The following is a 24,570-nucleotide window of genomic DNA, read 5'->3' on the forward strand; positions in this document are numbered from 1 at the left end:
ATGATTCAAATCAACAAAATCAGAAATGAAAGAAGAGAAATAACCAACACTGAAGAAATACAAAGAATACAAGAAAATATCATGAAAAATTACATGCCAACAAATTGGACAACCTAGAAGAAATGGATAAATTCCTAGAAACATATAACCTCCCAAAATTGAGCTAGGAAGAAATAGAAAATTTGAATAGACTGATTACTAGTGATGAAATTGAATCAGTAATCAAAAAATTCTAACAAACAAAAGTCCACAACCAAATGCCTTTACAGGTGAATTCTACCAAACATTTATTTTAGTTTTTTATTTTTTTAAATTCTACCACACATTTAAAAAAAGTTAATACTATTCTTCCCAAGCTATTTCAAAAAATAGAAGAGGAAGAAAACCTTCCAAATTTATTCTATGAGGTCTGCATTACTCTGATGCCAAAACCAGATAAAGACACTACAAAAAAAGAGAACTACATACAGGCCAATATCTCTGATGAACACAGATGCAAAAGTCCTCAACGAAGTATAGCAAACCAAATTCAACAATACATTAAAAAAAAATCATTCACCATGATCAAGAGGGATTCATTCCCAGGATGCAAGAGTTGTTGAATACTTGTAAATCAATCAATGTGATACATCACATGAACAAGAGAAAGGATAAAAGCCATATGACCATTTCAATAGATGCAGAAAAAGCATTTGATGCAGTACAACATCCATTCATGGTAAAACCCTCAACAAAGTGAGTTTGGAAGGAACATGTCTCAACATAATAAAGGCCATATATGAAAAATCCACAGTGAACATCATACTCAATTGTGAAAAACTGAGAGTTTTCCCCCGGAGATCAGGAATAAGACAAGGATGTCCACTGTCACCACTTTTACTCAACATAGTACTGGAAGTCTTAGCCACAGAAATCAGGCAAGAAAAAGAAATAAAAGACATGCAAATCAGTAAAGAAGAAGTTAAACTTACATTATTTGCAGGTGAATTGATACTATATATAGAAAACCCTAAAGACTCTACTACAAAACTACTAGAACTGACAAATGATTTCGGTAAGTTAGCAGACTACACAATCAATGTACAGAAACCCATTTCATTTCTATACACTAATAAAGAAGCAAAAGAAAGAAAGAGAAAGAGAGAAAGAGAAAGAAAGAAAAGAAAGAAAGAAAGAAAGAAAGAAAGAAAGAAAGAAAGAAAGAAAGAAATTTAAAAAGCAATCCCATTTACAATTGCACCACAAACAAGAAAATACCTAGGAATAAACCTAACCAAGGAGGTGAAAGACCTGTACTCTGAAAACTATAAAACATTGATGAAAGAAATTGAAGACAGTACAAATGGAAAGATATTCCATGCCAATGGATTGAAAGAACAAATATTGTTAAAATACCCATACTACCCAAAGCAATCTACAGATTTAGTATAATCCCTATCCAAATACCAAGAGCATTTTTCACAGAACTAGAATAATTCTAACATTTGTATGGAACCACAAAAGACCCTGATTAGCCAAAACAATCTTTTCTTTTTTTTTTTTTTAGTTTATTAATTTTAAGAGAGAGAGAGCATGAGTGGGAAAGGGGCAGAGAGAGAGGGAGAGAAAATCCCAAGCAGGCTCCACACTGTCAGCATGGAGCCCAACACAGGGCTCAAACTCATGAACTGTGAGATGATAATCTGAGTCAAAATCAAGAGTCAGACGCTTAACCGACTGAGCCACCCAGGTGCCCCCAAAACAATCTTGAAAAAGAAAAACAAGGCTGGAGGTTTCAAGTTATACCATGAAACTGAAGTGTTCAAAACAGTATGGATGTATAGACATACAGATCAATAGGACAGAAAACTCAGAAACAAACCTATGAGTATATGGCCAATTAATCTTCAACAAAAGAGGCAAGAATATGCAATGGGAAAAACAAATCTTCAACAAATCATATTGGGAAAACTGGATAGCTATACACAAAAGAATGAAACTGGACTGTTTTCTTACACCATACACACAAATAAACTCAAAATGAATTAAAGACCTAAATGTGAGACCTGTAACCATAAAAATACTAGAAGAGAGCACAAGCAAAAATTTCTCCAACATATGGGGCACCTGGTGGCTCAGTCGGTTAAGTGTCCGACTTCGGCTTAGGTCATGATCTCATGTTCTGTGAGTTTGAGCCCCACATCAGGCTTTGTGCTGGTGGCTTAGAGCCTGCTTTGGATTCCGTGTCTGCCCCTCCCCTGCTCACGCTCTGTCTCTCTTGCTCTTGAAAATAAATAAACATTTAAAAAATTTTAAAAAATTTAAAAATTTCTCCAACATAGACGATGGCAACATTTTTCTAGATGTGTCTCCTGAGGCAAGGAAAATAAAAGCAAAACTAAACTATTGGGACTGCATCAAAATAAAAATCTTCTGCACAGCGAAGGAAACAATCAACAAAACTAAAAGACAACCTACTGAATAGGAAAAGATACTTGCAAATGACATATTGGATAAAGAGTTAATATCCATGGGGCGCCTGGGTGACCCATTTGGTTAAGCTTCTGGCTCTTGATTTCAGCTCAGGTCATGATCTCATGGTCGTGACATGGAGCCCACATCAGGCTCCACACTCAGGGTGGAACCTGCTTAAGATTCTCTCTCTCCCTTTCACTCTGCCATCACATGCTCTCTCTTTTCTCTCTCTCTCTCTCTCTCTCTCTAAAAATAATAGTCTGTTTATGAAGAAAAGAGTTAGTATCCAAAATATTTAAAGAACTCATACAACTCAATACCCAAAACACAAATAATCCATTTAAAAATGGGCAGAAGACATGAACAGACATCTTTCCAAAGAAGACATACAGAAGGCCAACAGACACATGAAAAGATGCTGAACACCACTCATTATCAGGGAAACGCAAATAAAAACTACAATGAGATAACACCTCACACCTGTCAGAATGACTAAAATCAAAAACACAAGAAACAACAGGTGTTGGCAAGGATATGGAGGAAAAGGAACCCTCATGCACAGTTGGTGGGATTGCAAACTGGTGCAGCCTGTGGAAAACAGTATGGAGTTACTTCAAAATATTAAGAATAGAACTACCCTACAATCCAGTAATTATGCTAGTAAGTAGTTACGCAAAGAATACAAAACACTAATTCAAAGGGATATATGCACCCTTGCATTTATCGCAGCCTTATTTAGCCAAATTATGGAAGCAGCCTGAGTCCATCAATAGGTGAGTGGACAAAGAAGATGAGGTATATATATATATACAATGGAATATTGCTGAACCATAAAAAAGAATGAAATCTGGGGCACCTGTGTGGCTCCGTTGGTTAAGTGTCCAACTCTTGATTTGGGCTCGGGTCATGATCTCGTGGTTCGTGGGATGTAGCCCCACATGAGGCTCTGTGCTGACAGTGCAGAGCCTCCTTGGCATTCTATCTTCTCCCTCTCTCTCTGCCCTTCCCTCCTTCTCTTTCTCTAAAATAAAGAAATAAACTTAAAAAAAAAGAATGAAATCTTGCCATTCGCAACAACATGGATGGAGCTAGAGAGGATTACGCTAAGCAAAATAAGGCAGTCAGAGAAAGACAAATACCATATGATTTCACTCATATGTCGAATTCAAGACACAAAATAAATGAGCAAAGGAAAAAAAGAGAGAGAGAGAGAGAGACAGATCAAGAAACAGACTCTTAACTATAGACACCAAATCAATGGTTACCAGAGGGAAGGTGGGTGGGGGGTGAGTGAAATAGGTGAAGGGGATTAAGAGTACACTTATGATGAGCGCTGAGTTATGTATAGAATTGTCGAATTACTATATTGTATATCTGAAACTAATATAACACTGTATGTTAACTACAATGGAATTAAATTTTCAAAACTCAATTAAAAATAAGTGAATAAATAAAGAGAATTGATATGAAATCATAATTGTAAATGAAGTAAAACAAAGATAATAATAGCACCTACTTCTTAAAGTTGTTGGCAAGATTAAATGAGTTAGGACACGTATATAGTGCCTTAAAATATACGCTTAGAATGTATCAAGGGGTATATAAATGTGTGTTGTGACAAAGAAAGTTCCAGGGAAAAAAGAACTTCAGGGTCATTTGTCCCAAAGTCTTAAACCTTTTAGTGCACGTGATCTAGCTTGTCTGTTTGTTTGGTTTTTGGTTTAGCCTGATCCATTGAGAATATTCAGTGTTGCTACCACTGATATTTATTTCAATTCAGTTGCCAACATATAAAATTCAGGAAAATTCCATGCATAATAGTCAGAATTTACAGCTTTGACAAAACCTCGGGAGACACGCCTGTACTGGACTCATTCTCAGAGGCCAACAATCAACTGTGCTGAGGGGCAGGTGCCTGCTGTGGAAAGGGCAGGGGCCCCTGCCCGCTGTTGTCCATTTGCCACAGTCCCCACCGCTCTCTATTACTCCCCATCCTGAGGCTAAGTGTCAACTGGCAGGTATTATCCCATTAACACCACAGGCTACTCCTGTAGTAGGATAAAACCGAAAGAAAATTGTATCCTCACACCAGAGACTTTTTCCAAAATGGAAAACCAAACCAAAGAGCCATGTGTTTTAAGAAAAATGTCATCCAGACATATTTTCTCGAGCATTAAGAGGATTTCTGGGTTTACTATGCCAACAAAGCGTGTCTGTAGCAAAAGAATACAACTTAATCTGCCATTAGGAAAACCGACCATGAGAAGAAGCGTGGCTAGCGTGTGGAAAGGATGCTGAGGGAAGGCTTAACGATCTGTAAAAAGAGCCTGAAATTTCAACAGTTGTTTCCGGGAGCGTGAGGAAAATAAGTGGTGATGCTGTGATAGGCGGTCATGTACACTTTTTGCATTCGCTACCTGTCCTGCCCAGGCAGCTCCTTGCGTGTCTGTCCTTTGACCCAAGCCAAATGCGCCATCGTACACATGGAGGAGCGGATGCCAGGGAAGCGTAGAGATGTGACTAATCGTAGCATGCTAATGAGAGGCGGAAATAAGACTGGAACCTGGTCCCTTGGCTCCACTCCACATCTTTTCTATGATTCAAGTCCAAATGTAAATGGCTTCCACTGTGACTTCATAATGACAGTGTGAATACACACCTCCCTGTGACTCGAATTTCCACTTTCTCCTCCTCTCAGGAGACTATGGGGAAAGGGATTTAAGTAAATGCGAGGGTTCGCTCTCCAGTGAGAAAACACTAACGGCGGTCCTAGAATTGTAATTGTCCAGAGTGTTTAAGAGATGGAGTAAAACATTCGATCCGCTGGTTTCTGGATGAACAAACTATATAAATGAGGTTAATGCCCCTCTAAGCCTTAATTACCAAAATGAAAATCTTAAGAGCAAAAATATAAAACAAACAAGCAGTAAAGATACATTTGGTGACACGATATCTCATCAGTTGTCAGAAAGTTCTCCATTTTCATACCTTAATGCAATAGAAACAGTCTTTTATTTCTTTTGAAGAAAACGTAGCATCGTTTTACTTAACTTTTGCCAAGTCTCTGATTGACCCTAATTTATTATATTGTTTCATTTTCTACAATCCCATGAGCCCACTGGTCAGATACCTTCGGAAAGACTCCAAGATACATGCCTGAAACTACAAAAATAAGAGCTGGGACCAAAACACAAACAAACAAAAAAAAACTAGCCCTCCCATACAGACAGTCATGCAATTTATTAACTTCAAAGGCTCCACTATCAATATCTACAATTATTTACTCCAAATGCTTTTTGTTTTCTATGCCTTTGCTGTCCCTCCTTCAGCCAATGGCTTTCCCCAAAGAGGACAAGAAAATTCTTCTCCCATTGCTTATTTTATTTTTGGTGAGGTGAGTTTTTTTTCTTTTGTTTTAAGATAGTACCTGATCTTTTTCTTCAGTATTGCTCTCTTCCCAGGCCCCCTGCTCCCATTCAAGGTAATGGAGCTTTGAGAATTGCCTCAAGGGAGAAATCTAATGCCTCAAGGTGGAAATCCCTTAGATGGTGAAAACCAGTTTTTCAGACTTTGGTTTCCAAAATTCCAAACTTTGTTAGTCAAACACTAAGAGAGTTTAAGGAAAAGTACTGAAGAGAGGGAGACTGTCTTGAGAGAATTAAGTAAGGGACAAGATGTGACGTGAGGACTTTAAGATCCCCCAGAAAAAGACGTTCTGCATCTTCTGGGAGAGATCAAGACAAAACCCCAGGGAGGAGGTATGAGGAAAGTCAGGACAGGTAAGATTCCAGGCTTTCCTCAGAATTCCATGTTATTCATCTGAGACCTCCAGGCAGAGAGGACTGTGAGTTCAAGAGAAAAGGACACCCCGGCCCTCCCGAGTGTAGACTGATGTCCGAGATGCATCTTCATAGGTAGACCATCCCCACTCACTCCCAGTGCCTTGGCCCTAAGCAGCCTACATGGGATTACAACCCCTTGCACAGGTTAGAACTTTGGAGAAGCCAATGGGAACTTCCAAATGGACTGAAGAGAAGGGAGGGATAGTCAAAATGCAAATAAAATTGTGAGGCTTTTATATTGTTTTTTTTTTTCTTGCATATGTAGTTTGTGAACTCATTTAAGGACAACCCTCAAGCATCAGAATTATTCTGACTTAAAAATAAAGTGAACAGCCCTATTGGTTTTCAGTTATGAGCTTAACTCCCTTTCAACATCTCTGAAATCCCCTTACTAAAACCTGTCTTTCCACCAGTGACTCAGGCATCCAAACCAGAAACAAGGGTTTCCCTTTGCTTCTTTGGTTTCCTTTACTCTCCAACCCACCTATCGCTACCCTCTCCTTTTCCTTCATCTGTGTGGCTGCCAAGTCCTTCAGATTTTGGCCCTTAAGTTTTGCTCTGGCTTATCCTCTCGTGATGCTAATTTTATATGTCAACTTGACTGGGCTAAGGGATGCCCACATAGGTAGTAAGACATTTCTGGGTGTGTCCGTAAGGGGGTTGCTGGAAGACATTAGTGTTTGAACCAGTAGGCTAAGAATGTCCTCCCTCACCTATGTGGGCAGGCATCATGCAATCCCTAAGAGCCCAGATAAACAAAGGGCAGAGAAAGGGTGAATTCTCTCCCTCTTTTCTTCAGCTTGAGTGGCAAATTTCACCGACCCTCTGATATACAGCTCCTGCCTTCCTCTTTCTCCAGCTTGCAGACATTAGGCTGATCACTGGACTTCTTGGCCTCTGTGACCACATGAACCAGCCAATTCCTCTCTTTTATCTCCCTCTGTCTCTGTCTCTCCCTCTCCCTCTGTTCCTTGGAGGGATTAAGGGATTGCTCCTGGAAGATATACCTTATTGACTAGCTAACGCCCCAGTTGAATTGATACCCATGCCTGCCCAGAAAAGAACTCAGATTTAAAGGGCTGGATGAAGGAAGAGCAAAAGGAAATTGGAAAGTGACATAAGGTTATTTGCAGTAGCAAAAAAAAAAAAACAAAAAAAAAAAAACAAACAACATAGGGTCATGGATTGTGTAGGTGATGACAGAAAGGGAGAGAAATTGGCATTTATTGACCTTTTTGACCACCCAGCCTGGTAAGTGCTATATCCCTTAAGTATGTTGACTTCTTTTAATATCTCTAAAGTTCTCCTGAAGTAGATATTATTGTCCCCTCTAAATGAGGACACTGAAGCTGAGTGAACATAAGATACCCTGGTTTGAAGAGCTGAGGAGAGAGGGAACTTGAACCTAGGTCTGTGTGACTTTAACGCTGACGTCCTTGTTGCTTCTAAAGATATAGAAGAGAAATTCCTGCTTTTTCCTCAGTTCTTCCTGGGGACAGAGAAAGGGAATGGAGGTTTAGTCACCATCTCCTGACTACTATAATGATAATAGTATCAAATACAGCCTTTAAAGTATAGTCTGCATTGTTGTAAATGCTCTAGATACACTCATTTTATCCACATCACCCTCCTGCGAGGGAAATCTTGTCATGTTCCTCCCCATTTTACAGATAAGCAAACAAGGCACAGAGAGTTTACAGACACGCCCAACACCATGCAGCTAGTAAGGGATTCAAAACCACACACGGCTACTGGATGGATACCTTTAGTTATTCTGCCTCAGTTCCCCCCCCCCCCCCCATGGGACACAGAAAGACCAACAGGGCTTGGAAGAAAAGAAATCCAGATTTCTCCTAGCCACTCCAAGGGTTTTCTCTGCAACTGTATGAAGACAAGGTTTGTATCAGTACCCCATTACGCGGGTGACCTTCAAAGACCTTCAACTCAAGGCTAAATTTTACCCTGGAAGAAAGCTACAAGTCATGCCGTTTTAAGTTAAGCTCTTATTTCCTACAGATAAAATGGGATACATTAGGTCCTATTTCTGGAAAACCATTTGATTCCACAAAAATACACAAATCACAACAAATCCACGAAAGGAGCAAAAATGTAAGCTTTTATAAACACTTCCTATGTTAAAAAACACTTAATGCAAGTTTGGTTGCTGCATGTACTAGCCTCCTTGAAGTTTGTTAAAATACAAATCAATGAAGTTTGGATTGAAGATAAATTATTTTTCCTAGCAGATTTCCCCCTAGCAAGCACAGGCATATGTCACTGCTCTAGGCATCTCAGACTTGAATTCAAAATTAGAGTGATTTGTCTCAAAAATTTTATTCCAAGCCAGTGCGAATGAATGGAAAATTTTTGCATAGTAAAAGCTGGAAGAGAGACCGTTTCCATGATGTCATTTTCTTCAATGATCTCTTGTTCTTCTATGGCAGTAGGTCTGTTGACAATGACCTTTGCCTGACCTGTCAGTATTGCTAATCGTTACAGTCATTATTGATTACCCTCTTGGTTTTGCTATTTTGGTGTTTGTATACGTGTTACTAAAAATTCAGGCATTTTCACTGATGTAACAACCATTGTTTTGGAATTTAAATAAATCTGGAAATTATTTGCATATTGATGGCATATTTAAAGAGCTCTCTGCTGCATTCAAATTTCATATCGAACAAAGCTTTCTTGTTGAGAAAGCATTTTTCTAAAGCTCCAGAATCCTCCAGAAGAGGAGGAAAATGACAATTGATAAAGTAAAGCTTCATTCACAAGAATAATTCTTATCTAGTTCAAAGGCTTTCTGAACAAGAGGGATATAAATCTGACAGTTTTGAAACTGGAACAGGTAACTCTGCTTTGGAGTATCACAAGTACAAGATAAAACCAAAGAAGACATAGATAAACCTGAAATGCTTTCTTTGAGACAAAAAAATACTGCACTTTCTCTCCCTCTCTCTATGTTCCTCTCTCTCTTTCTCTATCTCTCCACCTTCCCTCTCTCTCTGCCCCTCCCCTGCTCACACTCTCGCTCTCTCAAAATAAAATAAACTCTAAAAATCACTTTATGAATCCTGCGCACGATTTTAAAAGATAGTAAGAATGTCAGTATTATGCAAATTAATTGCCAAAATTAATCAACCAGCAAAAATCAGAAAAACTTTATCGGTACAAATTGTTGAGTTTTTAAGATAAGTGATCATGGTGATGTTATGCTTACAAATAAAGCTGCTGTCATTTGTATGTCACTTAGAATTAGACTCACACTATCTCTTTAGAACCATTTCCCAATTTAAAATGCACCAGAATCACCTGAGGATCTTGACCTTCAAGTTCTGCTTCAATAGGTCTGGGTTGGAGCTCTGGAATTTGCACCTTATAACAAACTCCCAGGTGATGCTGGTACCGGTCCAGGGATCACACGTTGAGTAGCAAGGTTCTTTTGGTCTACACCACATCCTACCATGTGTGTTCGGTCATTCCCAAACGAATGCCTGTGATCACTACCAAGTAGGATCGTTTTAATGCCTGTGATTTGAATGAATGGAAGGTGGGTGCTGGGAGCTGGTCGGTAGGAGAGGTGGGATGATGATGGCCTTGGAGACTGTCAGAGGGTTAGATTTATGTGGAAGAAAACTGGAAGTCACACGTTCCCGTGAAGAAGGATCCAGGAAGCATCCTGGTCATATGTGTACAATGCGTTGAAGCAGAGGAAACTGGTCCAGACTGTTTCCAGTCCTCTTTCAATCAATGGCGTCAAAAAACCATGAAGGTAGAGCCAGCAGTATCTTCCTGGGATGGCTTGCCTGCCCCTCTAGTCCCGGAACTTGTGCTCACTGCCTGCTTCGCCATCTCTTCCTCTAGGGAGCTCCTTCTGACTGTGCCCGGCCGGATCAGGCGACCGTTCTGCGTGCCTGTGTGGCCTCTGTGTCACCCCTTTCAAGGCACTGACCCACTGCATCCAACCGTCCGGTCACCTTCCATCTCCCTTTCGAACCCAGTGCCCTCTGAAGGCAGGGACTACTCATGCCTGTCTGCTGTGTATCTGGCACATCGCAGACTGACTGTCCAGCCTCCGGGGGACACTGATCGCTAACTATTTGTTCAGTAAATGAGCCTTAAGCAAGTCTCTCCTCTGAATGTTTTTTTTCCCCACTGTTCAATTAGGGGATGATCTGGAGCAGACTGAACCAGCCACTGTGCTCCTGCAGCTGCCCAGCTGGTTTTCCTTTTTGCTTTGACCTCTATGTCGAAACAGGGGGTTTTAAGGCTTTCCCTCCACCCAAGACTCTACTTAATCCACCCTGGCTCACACTGGGCTCTCTGATTCAGTGCAGGTCTTGTTCCTGGATTAGGGGGCAGATTCTACGCAAGTGATGACAGCAGATAATCTCCTACCTTTTCATTGTCTTCATTACGCATTTTGCTCAGGTGGTGCTCAGGTTGCCGAAGGGAATGTGGCTTGGTGTAAGGCAGCAAGGGGGGGTGAGGAAGTCAGGAACCTTCCTGGGCAGTGGCAGGCACTCTGGTCCCTGAGTTTCCCAGTAGAGACAGTCTGCAGCAACATGGCGATGTTCATAATCCCTCAGATGCGCCATTAACTCCAGAGTCCCAACTCACTTGCTGCACCCTCCCAAGCAGAGCCCAGGGCTCCTTGCAGCTTTCGCTGTGTTCAGTCAGTGGCAAGGGCAGGAGGTTCACCTAGCATAAGGAGTAGCCCCTATACGCAGAACCACCTGATAGTCATGGTCAACATTACTAAATTAAATCATTAGTGTTGTAATGAGATATGGGGCACAAACCCCACTCAGTGGCCTTTCAGATTGCCAATGGCTCACCCTCCAACCTGTGGGCCTTCCTCATGCCCATCCTCTTGCCCCAACCAGCAGGAGTCAAAATGGTGCTTTCTTGGGTATTCCAAATGTCCTCTCATGGGCAAATGCACCCTGCACAGGTTCCCATTTCGTGGGACAGAGCTACGGCCTCCTATCAAAGAATGTGCAGACACATTCTCTGGGCCTCTCAGTGCTCTAAGAGAGTATTTTAAATGAACCCTAATTATTATACTTTCATTTTGGGGTGCCTGCGTGGTTCAGTCAGTTAAGTATCCAACTGTCGATTTTGGCTCAGGTCGTGATCTCAGGGCCATGAAACCGAGCCCTGCGTACAGCTCTGTGCTGACATTGAGGAGCCTGCCTGGGATTCTGTCTCTCTCCCTCTCTCTCTATGCCCCTCCCCCACTCACTCTTTTCTGTGTGTGTGTGTGTGTGTGTGTGTGTGTGTGTGTGCGCGTGTGTGCTCGCATGCACACGCACGTGGGCACTCTCACTCTCAAAAAAATTTAATTAAACAATATTACACTTTCATTTCAATGAAACTGTGTATGTTACAGATGATTTGCTTCCTGAGGATGGCTACAGCATTTAAGTGCCTGTGTTTGCATTTTGGTTTATCATCACAGCGGTGCCAAGATGAATGCCTTTCATTATTGCGAGCTAAGAACAATAGTAGAGACCAAGTATATGTAAACGCTAAATAATTCCTTCCTGCCCAATGAAGGTTAGAGAACCTCATGACCTCTACAAATTAGGGTTTGCAGAAGTTCTATTACAGAGGAGTGGTGAGAAGTTGGTCGTTCAACACAGCATCTTGTAACATAGGCTGTGTGGAGCAGGGCAGACAATCTGGGAATGCACAGTCTCTATTTATCTTGAAATGGGAACTTAGTTTCGGCAAAACACTATCACCCATCACACTGAATTTATGTTGCTTGGATTCTTAATGGTCTTAGACTTTTTAAGTTTTAATTTGTAATTTGTTATGACTTCATGCCTTTTTAATAAATGTGAGCATAAGAAGTTTATTGAAACTTTTAGGTTTATGTATATTTAAGTAGTTATTAAAAACAATTTAAGCCGGTGTTGGAAACTAAGAAAACTTTCCCCTGTTAGGAGAGCGTCCGTATGTTAGTTGAACTTGAGAAACAATGAACATCCTATTTAGAGAACCTCCTCTTTAAACTCTCTGTTCCAAGTAAATTTAGTCAAAGCAGCATGAAGAGGAACATAGCTGACTTCAAATGAAGGCATTATCTGTAACAGATACCATTGGTCCCTTTTTTATTATACCAGTGCACCTGCCCCAGCTGGAGTGAATGATAGCTGCTAATGGCTCATAGCTACCCCTCCTCTGGAGAATTGCCCTCAGACAAGAGAGAGCCCACATGAAAGATTTTGCCTTTCTCTCCCAACTGGGGACACCCCACAAACATTAACTGGCTGACTTGTAGGTACAAAAGCCCAGTCCTCTTGCCTCAAGATGGGCTCAACTCTGTGAGACACTTCACACTCCAGAGCTCTCTGTGGGATCAAAGAGGTCAGACTCCAGATGAGACCACATCCTTGCTTATCATCTTTTATTCTTTCTCTTGCTTCTTTTACTCTTTGTCCACTGAGGGCACAACCTCAACACACAGCCAAGCTCCTGTCTCAGTCTCTTGTTTCTAGAAACCCACACCTAAGATACCCTTCCAATCCATAAGAAATGCACTTGGCACAAATATAAGGTCTGCTGTTTGAGCACACATGAACTTCCTGTGAAAATTCTTTTTCCTTCTCTCCTTATTACCATGAATAGGAGACATATATCTTATTCTTGAAAACATGAGATTGAATAACCAAAGAACTCTGGCAGATTTAATTTGGAGATTTTTGACTCATAGTTTGTGTGAAAATACCCAAACCAAAATGATTCTTTTTACATATTTCTAAATTTCAATTTTCAGGATCCAATTATATGAAACTTTTTTTTTCTGATCTGAGAACTCAGCATCTCCCCAGGCACTCACTGCTATAGCTGACTAACCACCTCTGGACCCTGGAACAAATATACCTGCAACAAGTTAACTATCTTTATCCACAGTGATAACTTCTCTCTATTTGGTAGAAGCAACTTAAGTCTCCCAAGTATGGAAAATGGAGTCTTTGATTATCGACCTCTCCTATATGTGTCATTTTATGAAGCTTATAGAACTAGACATTTTTATGCTTCCTGTCATTCTACAGCATCCCCACTCACCCCCCTGCCCTGGCCTAGAAGAAAAAAGAAACTCATGCCAATTAATCAGCAATACTGATCAGCCATTGAACATTTACTAAGTATCAACTACTACATAAACAACTTTACGACTATTAACCTTATTTTAACTCTCACAAGTGCCCTGTGAGGTGAATATTATCTCCATTCTACAGGTAAATAATCTGAGACCTGGAGGGATTAAGTAAGGTGTCTAAGCTCACATGACTAGTAATGACCTCTGGTCTTTTCAGTCTATGCCTTACTTTCTCCTTGCTGGGACAAATCCTGTGAAAATGTTTGGTTTTTAGCCAAGATTTCACATGGCCCAGCATTACCCAGAGTCAATAATCTGTGAATCAAACGCTCACTTCTGATGATGGTTCCTTGTTACTGTAGCAAATTATTTACAAATTTTCTTTCTGTCTCTCCAGTTGTACATAAGAGAGGGTATTACCCCATTTATAATATGTATCCTTCAATAGAATGTTAATTTGCTTAACACAGAAACAAACCCACAATAATAATAAAACAATAATTACTGAAGTTTGGTTATGGGCATATCAGGGTTTATTCTACTATTCTGTGTACTTGTGTGTGTGTTTGAAAATGTCTATAATTTAATAAAACACTACCAAAAAAAATACTTAGAATGTCTTCTCAACCAATGTAGTTTATTTACTACAGAAAAGGAATTAATGTGTTTGCCATATAAGCATACTTACATTATGGCTCCATGTCTCTTTTTAAGATTTAATTTTAGTAATGTCTGCACCCAACGTGGGGCTCGAACTCATGACCCTGAGATCTAGAGTCGCGTGCTCTACTGACTGAGCCAGCCAGGCGCCCCAATGGCTCCATCTAAATACAAGCTAACATTAAAAAAAAAAAAAATCCACATATCGGTAGAATTTGTACTTGGGTCTGAGGTACAGAAATCCTATTAGATTGACCTAAACAAGTTAGGGCTATTTTTTTTCCCTCTTATAAGAAGTCTGGAGGTGAGCAGACCAGGCCTGTTCAGCAGGCCCATGAAATCATCACTATCCCAGTTCCCTCCATCTTTTTCTTCACCAACCTGGCCACCGGCTTCCACCCTAATACTCGCACAATGGCTGATGCATCTTCAGATGCATGTAGTCCCAGCAGGAGGAGGGGGACAGAGCCATCGTTCTCCCTAGTGTCAATTTAGTAAGGAAGGTAAGTCCTCCTCAGGGATTCCTGCCACCAAATCATAGATCACAACTCTGAAGCCCGACCACCATCGCTGCAAACGAGGCTAGGTGCTTGCGTACCTCACTTTCCATTTTTATCGCAGCATTTCTGACTAAAATTTTGTATCAAATATTGGCATGAATCTTATTTTGCCTGGGGTAGTCCTGGTTTACACAGGCAGTACCAGCATAATCATTACTAGGGTCCCCTTTTAGCCTCCAATGTCCCTGTTTGGATGACAAATCATATGATTCACCCTTCTCTAATAGAGAATGGCAAAAGAAGGGCTGATTGCTCAGCAACCCTTAGAATCTGTCGTCCTCCAGCAACCAAAATACCTGAAAATCCACGTAAATCTTAATTTGCAGTCATTCATGAAAACACCAAAGGAGTGTATATTTATGACAGAGCTAAACTTCTTTCAGATTTTCCTTCCCATTTCTCTTGCTGTCAATATCTTACACGTGCGTGGCTGATGCCCAAAAGCGCCCTTCCTCTTCCATTCTAAGTCCAGGAAAGTCTCTTTCTAACTCAGTCCGTGCTGCTTCCCTTCTCTCCCTTCCCATCCGCCCTCTGGCCCAGGACTTTATTGGGCCGGTCCCCTTAGCCTCCCCACCGCCTGGTATTTCTTTCTGCCTCACCTCTGTGGTACTGTAAGTAGAACTTTCATCTCACCTTCACCCTTCACCAAAGAAGCAATTGCCACTGTCACTATTGATAACCACCTTGTAACAGTGAGAGTCGGTCTGCAACAGGGCAGAGAAGATCCCAGAGGGATGGTGCTGGAGCCCTGAGTGTCCTACCCTGGAGCCCAGCCTACCCACAGAGCTCCAGAAATGCGAGATAACAAATCTTGTTCAAGCCCGTGTGAATCAGGTGTCTCCTCCTTGTAGACAAAGACATCCTAACAAATACATGGGATTCCGTACAACTGAGGAAGTCCCACCACAGCATCTTCACGGATGGTAGAGGAAGGGAGAAGAAAGATTCACAAATTTGTAAGCCAATATTTTGTATTCCCATGATGTAGCTCAATATATATTTTTTTGTTCTTTTTTAAAAAAAAAATTTTTTTAACGTTTATTTATTTTTGAGACAGAGAGAGACAGAGCATGACTGGGGGAGGGTCAGAGAGAGAGGGAGACCACAGAATCTGAAACGGGCTCCAGGCTCCGAACTGTCAGCACAGAGCCCGACGCGGGGCTCGAACTCACAGACCGCGAGATCATGACCTGAGCCGAAGTCAGACACTTAACCGACTGAGCCACCCAGGGGCCCCTCTTTTGTTCTTTTTAAAAATGTGTGATAGGAAACCCCAACATAACTGGTTTTTGTTTTGTTTTAATGCTTGGGAGCAGTGCCCCTTTAAGAAATTTGAGGAAGGAAGCAAATGTGTTTGCTGTTCTTTAAAATGGATGGACATTAGCCCTTCTATACTAGACCATTTTAAAAACAAAGCCAGTGCCTCAGTATGTTGATGCTGACGGGGGGGGGGGGGGGGGGGGGGGGGGGGGGGGGGGGGGGGGGGGGGGTAGGGAACAGTCTCCCTCCTGGGGAAAAATACAAAGTTGTGTATGTGCATGCTAAAAATGTGATATGGGAATATACATACATGTGGACATGTGGACCCGTGTACACATGTACAAGAGACAAGCAGAGCAGGGTGGCAGAATTTGGTCTCAGAAATATGAAACTTCGGCAAGAGGCCCCTGTGAAGGCCAAACACCTTTGTAGGCAGTGAGTAGCGACTACAGCTCAAGGAGGGATTGAATGTCATCCCTCTGATAAAGCAAAATAATGGAGGGAAGGGGATCTGGTGCCCAGAAGTCACAAGAAAACAGCAGAAACATGAGGAATAGAGCCCAAATGACAAATCCTCATAATCAAACAGGTCTTTTGACTGTGGACAACCCTTCAGAAGCCATGATGGCACAGGGATGGAGCGTGAACCTTGCAAAGAGCACTGGAGAAAGATTATGGCAAACTTCGAAAACACAATCAAAGGTAGGTTGGGAAGGGATAAATCCCAGCGGGTTTTTGAAAAGACCATGTCAGTCTGTATTCAGGGCTGTGTTTCTTTAAATCTCTTTCTGTATTGTAATGATCATTTTTTTTTTTTTTGCTATAAATATATGTGCTAGTATATGTTTAGGTTCTTAGGCTAAACTTCCTTTTTCTATAACAAGCAACACCGATGGGACCTTCTTCCTTACCTGACCTATATATGATTTATACATTCCGATGGGTAGCGTAGCTATGAAAGCTGACAACCAGAAACCAATGCCTAGTTCCCTGGTAGTCCTCAGCTGAGGTGCTGGCATGGGACCTGCCCAGTAAATCAAACCCTATTAAAGGAGGCGGCTGGGGTGCCTGGGTGGCTCAGTCCGGAGTCTGACTTCGGCAGAATGGCTAACATTAACAACTCAGGCAACAACAGATGTTGGTGAGGATTTGGAGAAAGAGGATCTCTTTTGCATTGTTGGTGGGAATGCAAGCTGGTGCAGCTACTCTGGAAAACAATATGGAGGTTCCTCAAAAAATTAAAAATAGAACTACCCTACGACCCAGCAATTGCACTACTAGGCATTTATCCAAGGGATACAGGTGTGCTGTTTCGAAGGGACACATGCACCCCCATGTCTATAGCAGCACTATCGACAAGAGCCAAAGTATGGAAAGAGCCCAAATGCCCATCGATGGATGAATGGACAAAGAAGGTGTGGTATATATATACAATGGAGTATTACTTGGCATTCAAAAAGAATGAAATCTTGCCATTGGCAACTACGTGGATGGAACCGGAGGGTATTATGCTAAGTGAAATTAGTCAGAGAAAGACAAAAATCATATGACTTCACTCATATGAGGACTTTAAGAAACAAAACAGATGAACATAAGGGAAGGGAAACAAAAATAATATAAAAACAGGGAGGGAGACAAAACAGAAGAGACTCTTAAACATGGAGAACAAACAGAGGGTTACTGGAGGGGTTGTGGGAGGGGGGGATGGGCTAAATGGATAAGGGGCACTAAGGAATCTACTCCTGAAATCATTGTTGCACTATATGCTAACTAATTTGGATGTCAATTTTAAAAACTAAAAAAAAAAAAAAAAAAAAAAGAAAAAAATGAAAAAAAAAATAAATTAAAAAAAAAAGAGTCTGACTTCGGCTCAGGTCATGTTCTCACAGTTCGTGAGTTCAAGCCCTGCATCGGTCTCTGTGCTGACAGCTCAGAGCCTGGAGCCTGCTTCGGATTCTGTGTCTCCCTCTCTCTGCCCCTCCCCCACGCACACTCTGTCTGTCTCTCTCAAAAGTAAATAAACATTTAAAAACATAATAAAGGAGGTGGCCGTTCCAAAAAGAAAACGACAAAGGAGGATAGGAGGAAAGCGAGTAGAGAAAAAGTAGGAGAGTTAGTTGTGGGAAGCAGGGGGCTGGAGGACAGTCAGGAATGAGGAGGAAAGGTCAATGGAGAAAGACAGAGGGAACTACTCCGGAAAGCAGGATGATTGTGTCAACCCAGGGATGCTGAGATTAACGAAATGCACGTAGCTTGCTTTGAACTGACAGCTCAGGAAAACTGATACCATATAAGCACAACATTCTATTTATTGTGTTTCTCGCAGGGCACGTGAAAAGGGTACTTAGTCATTTCATCGTTGAACAATGCTCTATTATCCAAATGAAACTAGCTTTAAACTATTAAATAACTGCATTTACCCAAAGCATTTCTAAATATGGCAAAGCTATTTAAGCCAATGGGTATAATTTTGAATGGGATTATTATATTAATTATTTCACTTTTTTATTGTGAATGGCAGTGGGATGGTAAAAGCAGCAAAGCCAGTGACTACTTGAGTTCCAGGTCACAGACCAATGTTCCAAAATGGAATGTTATTTTTCATTTATTGAACACTGGCAATGTGGTCAGCATTGAACGCAAATTTAGATGACATTCATGACTGACCACTTTATAGTTTAAATAGGCAGAAACAAGCCTTCCCAGGAGAGAAGGGCCGGTGCCAACCAGCAACAGGCAGAAAGGTATTATTTTCTCCCCATGTCATTATGTACACAAAGCCCACTTTGGTGTGGGTCTGCTAAGAGGACTTGAGAGGTCAGCTGTCTTCAGGCAACCAGCCTTCATCTATCGGTCTGAATTATGACTCCCAACTAAACTGGAAAAGAATAAGGCTTTTATTTTAATACCTAGAGAGAACCCTTGCTGAATTTGTATGCAGTTACTAGAAATATTGCCCCCCTCACGATGTGCAAGTATCCACTGGGGACAATCAAGTCTCCTGCTCGATGCCAAGGAGATTCCTGTAACATCTGCTTCCTGTTTCATTCTCCTCTGTCCTTCTAGCAGTCTTGGAAGAGAGGGCCCTAATAGAGAGGCATTCCAGGTGAACTAAGAGTCACTTCCAATTGGGTAGTGTCTTCACTTGGTATTAATCTGTGTGATATGTGTTTAACATCAGTCGGTCTGTGTGTATTTTATCCACGGGAGGTTAGCACAATCCCCGATCTGGCAGGCTCAGAGTTCCTCAATCAACAAACAAGAGTCAAAAGGCCAAGGAAGTACTGGATATTTGGGCTGGGAATTTTAGTTCAATAATACTGAGTACTTGTTATGTGCTACAGAAGTGAAAGAATCAGATGGGGTTCCCAGCCAGAAGAATCTGTCTTGAGAGGATGCCAACACATCAACTTATGTCGTGGGTGAGGAAGAAAGGGAAACTGAGATACGGTGAATATATGAGATGTGTCAGACCATGTTCTTTTCCGTTCAGTTGTACCATAATAGCATGAGGTACACACTCGTTTCCCCATGAGACGGATGATAAAACCTGAAGCTCAAGGGGAAAAGTCCTTTGTCCCAGGCACTCTGCCAACAACTTGTGGGAAACCAATCATACTCAGTTTGAAAAGGTTCCTCAAGACATAAGGAATGAGGAGAGAGAGAGGGGGTTGGGGGGAGGTAAGGTCAGAAGAAGGGATGAACCAGACAAGGAATCCTGTGTCTTGATCCCCCTTCCACCACCTGGATCCCCATCATGTCCCTGCCGGCTGAAATCTGGAAAGGGAGTGAGGGGATGGTAGAAAGGAAAAGGAAAAGGAAAAGGAAAAGGAAAAGAAAAGAAAAAAGAAAAGAAAAGAAAAGAAAAGAAAAGGAAAAAGAAAAGGAAAGAAAAAAGAAAAGAAAATGAAATAAAACCAAACCTGGAGATGTTTGGAGAGCCAACAGCCCTGGGAAGAGCCTAACAAGATGACACGATCCCACCATGAAAAGAAGCGAAAAGAAACGTCTGAGAATATGCCTCAGAGATGGTATCTGCCAAACATTTTTACCGTGATTCATAGTAAGAAACATGTATTAGGCAACAATTCAGTATGTGTATGTATGTATGTGTATATACATGTATATATACACATAAATACATACACATAATTATACACACACACAGTATATACACATATATATATACACACACACTGAAAATATACCCTATATATATATATACTGAACATATATATATACACTGAACATATATATATATACACTGAAAAAAACTATATATATATATATATATATATATATATATATATAATTAAAAGCACAAATTCATGAAAGAACAGCTACTGTATTAGTCAAGGTGCTCTAGAGAAATGGAACTAATAGAGTGTGTGTGTGTGTGTGTGTTTGTGTGTGTGTGTGTGTGTGTGTGTGTGTGTATCAAATCTGCAGGGTAGGCCCAGTTGACATTGCAGTTTGAATCCAAAAACTGTCTGCTGACAGGATTCCCTCTTCTTCAGAGGAAGTCAGTCTTCTTCTGAAGGCCTTCAACTGATTGGATAAGGCCCACCAGTTGGGGGGGGGGTAATCTGCTTTGCTCAAAGTCTAATTATTTGAGTGATAATCTCATCTAAAACTACCTTCACAGCAACATCCATTATTGACCAGGTGTCTTGGCACCGTGGTCTAGCTAAGGTGACATATAAAACTAACCATCATAGCTCCCTTAACTACTCTGATAGATTCCTTTCAATACTATTCTGCCCTTTTAAAATTCGTTTTAATGCTGGTTACAAGCTACCGGATTGATTTAAGGACTCATCCAGGGGATGCAACCTGAAAATCTGAAAAATACTGGCTTCGGAGCCCATCTGGAAGAGTCACGCAGACACTCTTGTGCCACACTGCATGGCAGGAACAGCAAAAATGACCTTCTGCACTCAAGAGGCATGATGCTATGGAGTTTCCAGAAGCCCGGTTAAATGTGTCCCCTGAGCCTGAGTGTAGCACAGATACGGTTTCAAAAGTTAATAGACTAGAGAGCTCTTACGTTCATGAAGAAGGAAAGAACAAAGTGACCAGTGCAGACTAGACAGGAACAAGGAACCCCAGTGGACACAGACTATGTAGATGGCGACCTCAAGGGCAGCATGACCAGATAACCCCCTGACAGCATGACAACATAATGGCTCCCAACTCAGACAATTCCATGGAAAGAATAGCATGGGTGAAATGGCTGAGCCCTGTTCCTATCACCCAGTGGGACGGGAACTTGGTAGCCGTTGTTCGGTCGTATATTCTGCCTAAAAAGCCACCCCAAACTAGTGGCTTGAAGCAACACCAATGATCTCGCTTTTACCCCATACCCACCTGGGAGTTTGCTGGCCTCGGCAAGGTGGTTGGCATTTGCATCTGTCATGTAGTTGCAGGCAGATAATGGCTAGAGCTGGAGTCATCAGAAGGCTGGCTCACTCGTGTGACTGGTACCCAGGCTGCGGGACTCCAACAGCTGGCAGCTGGCAGGGCTGGGGCTCCTGGGACCTCTCTGTCTCCACGTGGTCTCTGCAGCACAGAAACTGGAGTGAGAGAGCCAGGCAGAAGGTGTTCCGCTTTGAGGACTGGGGCTCAGAAGTCACTCAGAAAGTTGAGACAGTCACAAAATTCTGCCTCGGGCCGCAAGGAGGAGACAGAGACTCCACCTCTTGATGGAGGAAGAGTAAGTCCTGATACTGTATATGGAACCAGAAACATCGTTGTAGTCATGTTTAGCAAATAGATTCTGTCCAAAAAAGTTCACTTGGAGGAACAAAACAATGTCTTGCAAATCCACGCGGAAGTACTGAAATGTGCATCTAACCATACTAATAACCACTTGGGGCTCATTCTCCATACAGAGGCTGAGGACCACTGATGTGGCCCAACGCTCTCATTTACAGCTGTGCTGTGAGTGCATTGACGCTAAGGCAGCAATGGGGTCAGTGGCTTGCACAGGATCCGACAGTCAGATAATATCAGAGCAAGGCCAGATCCTAGACCTCTGTGCCTCAGCTTAGTTCTCTTTCCCCAGTCTCTTCGCCACCATGTTTCCCAGTGACCTTCGCATGTTCATTTCCTGAGCAGAGCTAAGTAGGCAAGGGCGTACGGAGTTCTTGCTCCTACATAACCGGCGAGAGTGGCAGGAGAGGTCTCTGCCAACAAGGGCCACGCTGCATCCAGACATGATAAAGAAGGAAACACCACGAGGTTTTCCAAGTATGAAGACGGCCAAGTTCCCGAGCGATGATGTTCTAAATATGGCGGGAGAACCCACCCATCAGAACAGATAACACATAAATAACTGTTAACAGTCCTGGGGCGTGCCAGGTGGAAATTACCTTTGCCTACTTTCTGAGCCAAGTTAAGAAGACCTTTTGCTCTGTTTAAACCCAAGACCAAAGCCGAAGCATTCATAGCTTTGGGCTAGAAACTTAAGTTTAAAATCCATTTGTTCTAGGGTAAAAAAATAAATAAATAAATAAATGTGATTTTCTATTTGCTGGCAAAAACGAATGTCGAAGTTACTTCTTAAATACTTTTTGGAAGCTAAATCACTTCTGCTGAGGAAAAATGATGAGTCAATAGAAACTAAATCATGATCAGATGGATTAAACTGTTCTCAAGAAAATACTTTTTTAAAGGAAGGGCAAAGTGTTCAGAAGAATGGGTTTCCAGTAGATTTTATATTAACAATAATTACTTTTCTGTATCTAAGGCTTATCCAGTCTGTTGTTATGGAAATACGGGACATGGTCCCAAATGCAACAGGATAATTTCATTGCGAGATTAACCAGGAGGGCAATGAAAACGTTAAAGTATAACCCTTTGGTGTTCTGTTAAATACAAGAAAGTATACAGTATACAGAAAGGAATTTACATGAACATCTTATATTTCTAAAGTTTTGGTTCCAGTTGGGAAACTGTTTGGCTGCCTCTCCCTTCTAGATGGGCATTTGACTGAACAATAGGGGCATCAGAGAATCATGGCATGTTTGAACTGGGAAAGGTCTTAGAAGAGATTGTGTCCAAATGTCTCATTTTATAGATCCTCCCCTTCTGAGGATCTGAGAAGAGAAGGAACTCACTCAGTTACAGCTGGTGCGGGAGGACAAGAACCCAGGACTCCTGATTCCAAAGCCAATACACCGTCCACATTATCCCCCGTTTAAACCTCGCAGAAACATTTTAGCAAAAGCACAGACCATAGTTAGAAACCAGAGACTGTCAGAGGAAAAAGGGATTTTCAGAGACATGTGCTCTCTGCCCTCTAGCATCCATCCACCTGCCAGCAACAGCCTACTTTTTTGGGATGATCGCATCTCCCTCACATCAGCCCATGAGGTTATGTAGGGCAGTCCTACTAGCCTGCCGGCATGTGACCAGGTTAAGCCAATCACACATTACAATCACTTCCACTGTGATTGGTTCGCGGATGGGCACATCAAGCAATCAGACCCAATGGGAAAGAATCAGATTCTTCTTCTTCTTCTTCTTCTTCTTCTTCTTCTTCTTCTTCTTCTTCTTCTTCTTCTTCTTCTTCTTCTCCTTCTCCTTCTCCTTCTCCTTCTCCTTCTCCTCCTTCTCCTTCTTTTCAACTTGGAAAAATGTTTTATTCTCTTCCTCTTTCAACTTAAAAGGGAGAAAACATTCAGCTTGAAGCCATTGCAGCCATCTTCTTACAACTTGGATATTGAGAAGAAAGCCGGTATATCAGAAGCAGAGACCAAAGATGAGAGAAACCATATACAATAGACATTGTTTGAACCCTGAATCCAGTCATGTCTGAAACCAGTTCTAACCCTGTGCCTTTTAGTTACCTGAGCCAGTAAAGTTCACTTGATCATTCCAGAAAGTAGTTAATTTGGAAGGTGATCTCAGGAAACATCAAGAGAGGAGTGGAGAGAGGAAGTAGGGAAAGAAGAAAACCAATTAAAAAAGTATGTTATCTTATAAGTTACCCTGTGGACGAGGCTGCTTAACCCTATGGTAAACAGCACAGGGCTCCTCCCCTTCTCTCCCCTGAGTTATCCCACCTAAGGATCAAGGGAGCTGGGGTATTTATATACTAATCCTCATAAGTCATTGTTTGAGGAATACGAATTAGTTTGGGGACACTTCTGGTACTTTGACACATGTGGGCAGAGCAAGCTCAGGGGGGCCAGAGAGAGCCTCTGGAAAGAGGTTCAGGTGGTGGTTGTGGAAGCTGAACTTGAATTGGTAGGAAATAGAAGGGGCCAAAGGGACATGAGTAGGGCCCTAAGGACACAGCCATATACCCTACAGACAAAACCACAGGACTGGATCCCGATATGACCACTTGGAAGGCTGCTTGCTGTCCAGGAACACCCAACTGGACTTTCCATTGGCAAGACATAAACAATTGTGCCAAGCCACCCAAATCCGGGGATGGTGTGCTATGGCAGTTAGCCTACCCTAATACAGGGAAAGCAGATATTTTTACAGCCAGCCATATTCATGGCTTAAATCCTGGGATCAGTAGGTGACAGATGATGCAGCTAGATCACTACCTTGTTCATAAAAATCAGTGAGATGCCAGGTGAAAAGCTCTTGAAGCTACAAAGACATGACAGGCAGGCAGACAGAAGAAAGAGCCTCTGGCTTATACACCACAGAAGCCCTGACTCAGAAA

General features: G+C 41.8%; 1 protein-coding gene across 1 annotated transcript in view; it reads right to left on the reverse strand.

Annotated features, from left to right (window-relative positions):
* GADL1 (glutamate decarboxylase like 1) overlaps positions 1–24,570 on the reverse strand; it is a 278,233-nt gene that overhangs the window by 232,707 nt on the left and 20,956 nt on the right. The window contains exons 2-3 of the mRNA XM_042956241.1: positions 21,255–21,446; positions 7,665–7,785 (exon numbers count right to left, since the gene is read on the reverse strand). The gene's annotated coding sequence lies outside the window, so the exon portion shown is untranslated. The remainder of the gene's footprint in view (positions 1–7,664; positions 7,786–21,254; positions 21,447–24,570) is intronic.

Source organism: Panthera tigris, chromosome C2 (genome assembly GCF_018350195.1).
Source record: "Panthera tigris isolate Pti1 chromosome C2, P.tigris_Pti1_mat1.1, whole genome shotgun sequence".
Classification (NCBI taxonomy): domain Eukaryota; kingdom Metazoa; phylum Chordata; class Mammalia; order Carnivora; family Felidae; genus Panthera; species Panthera tigris.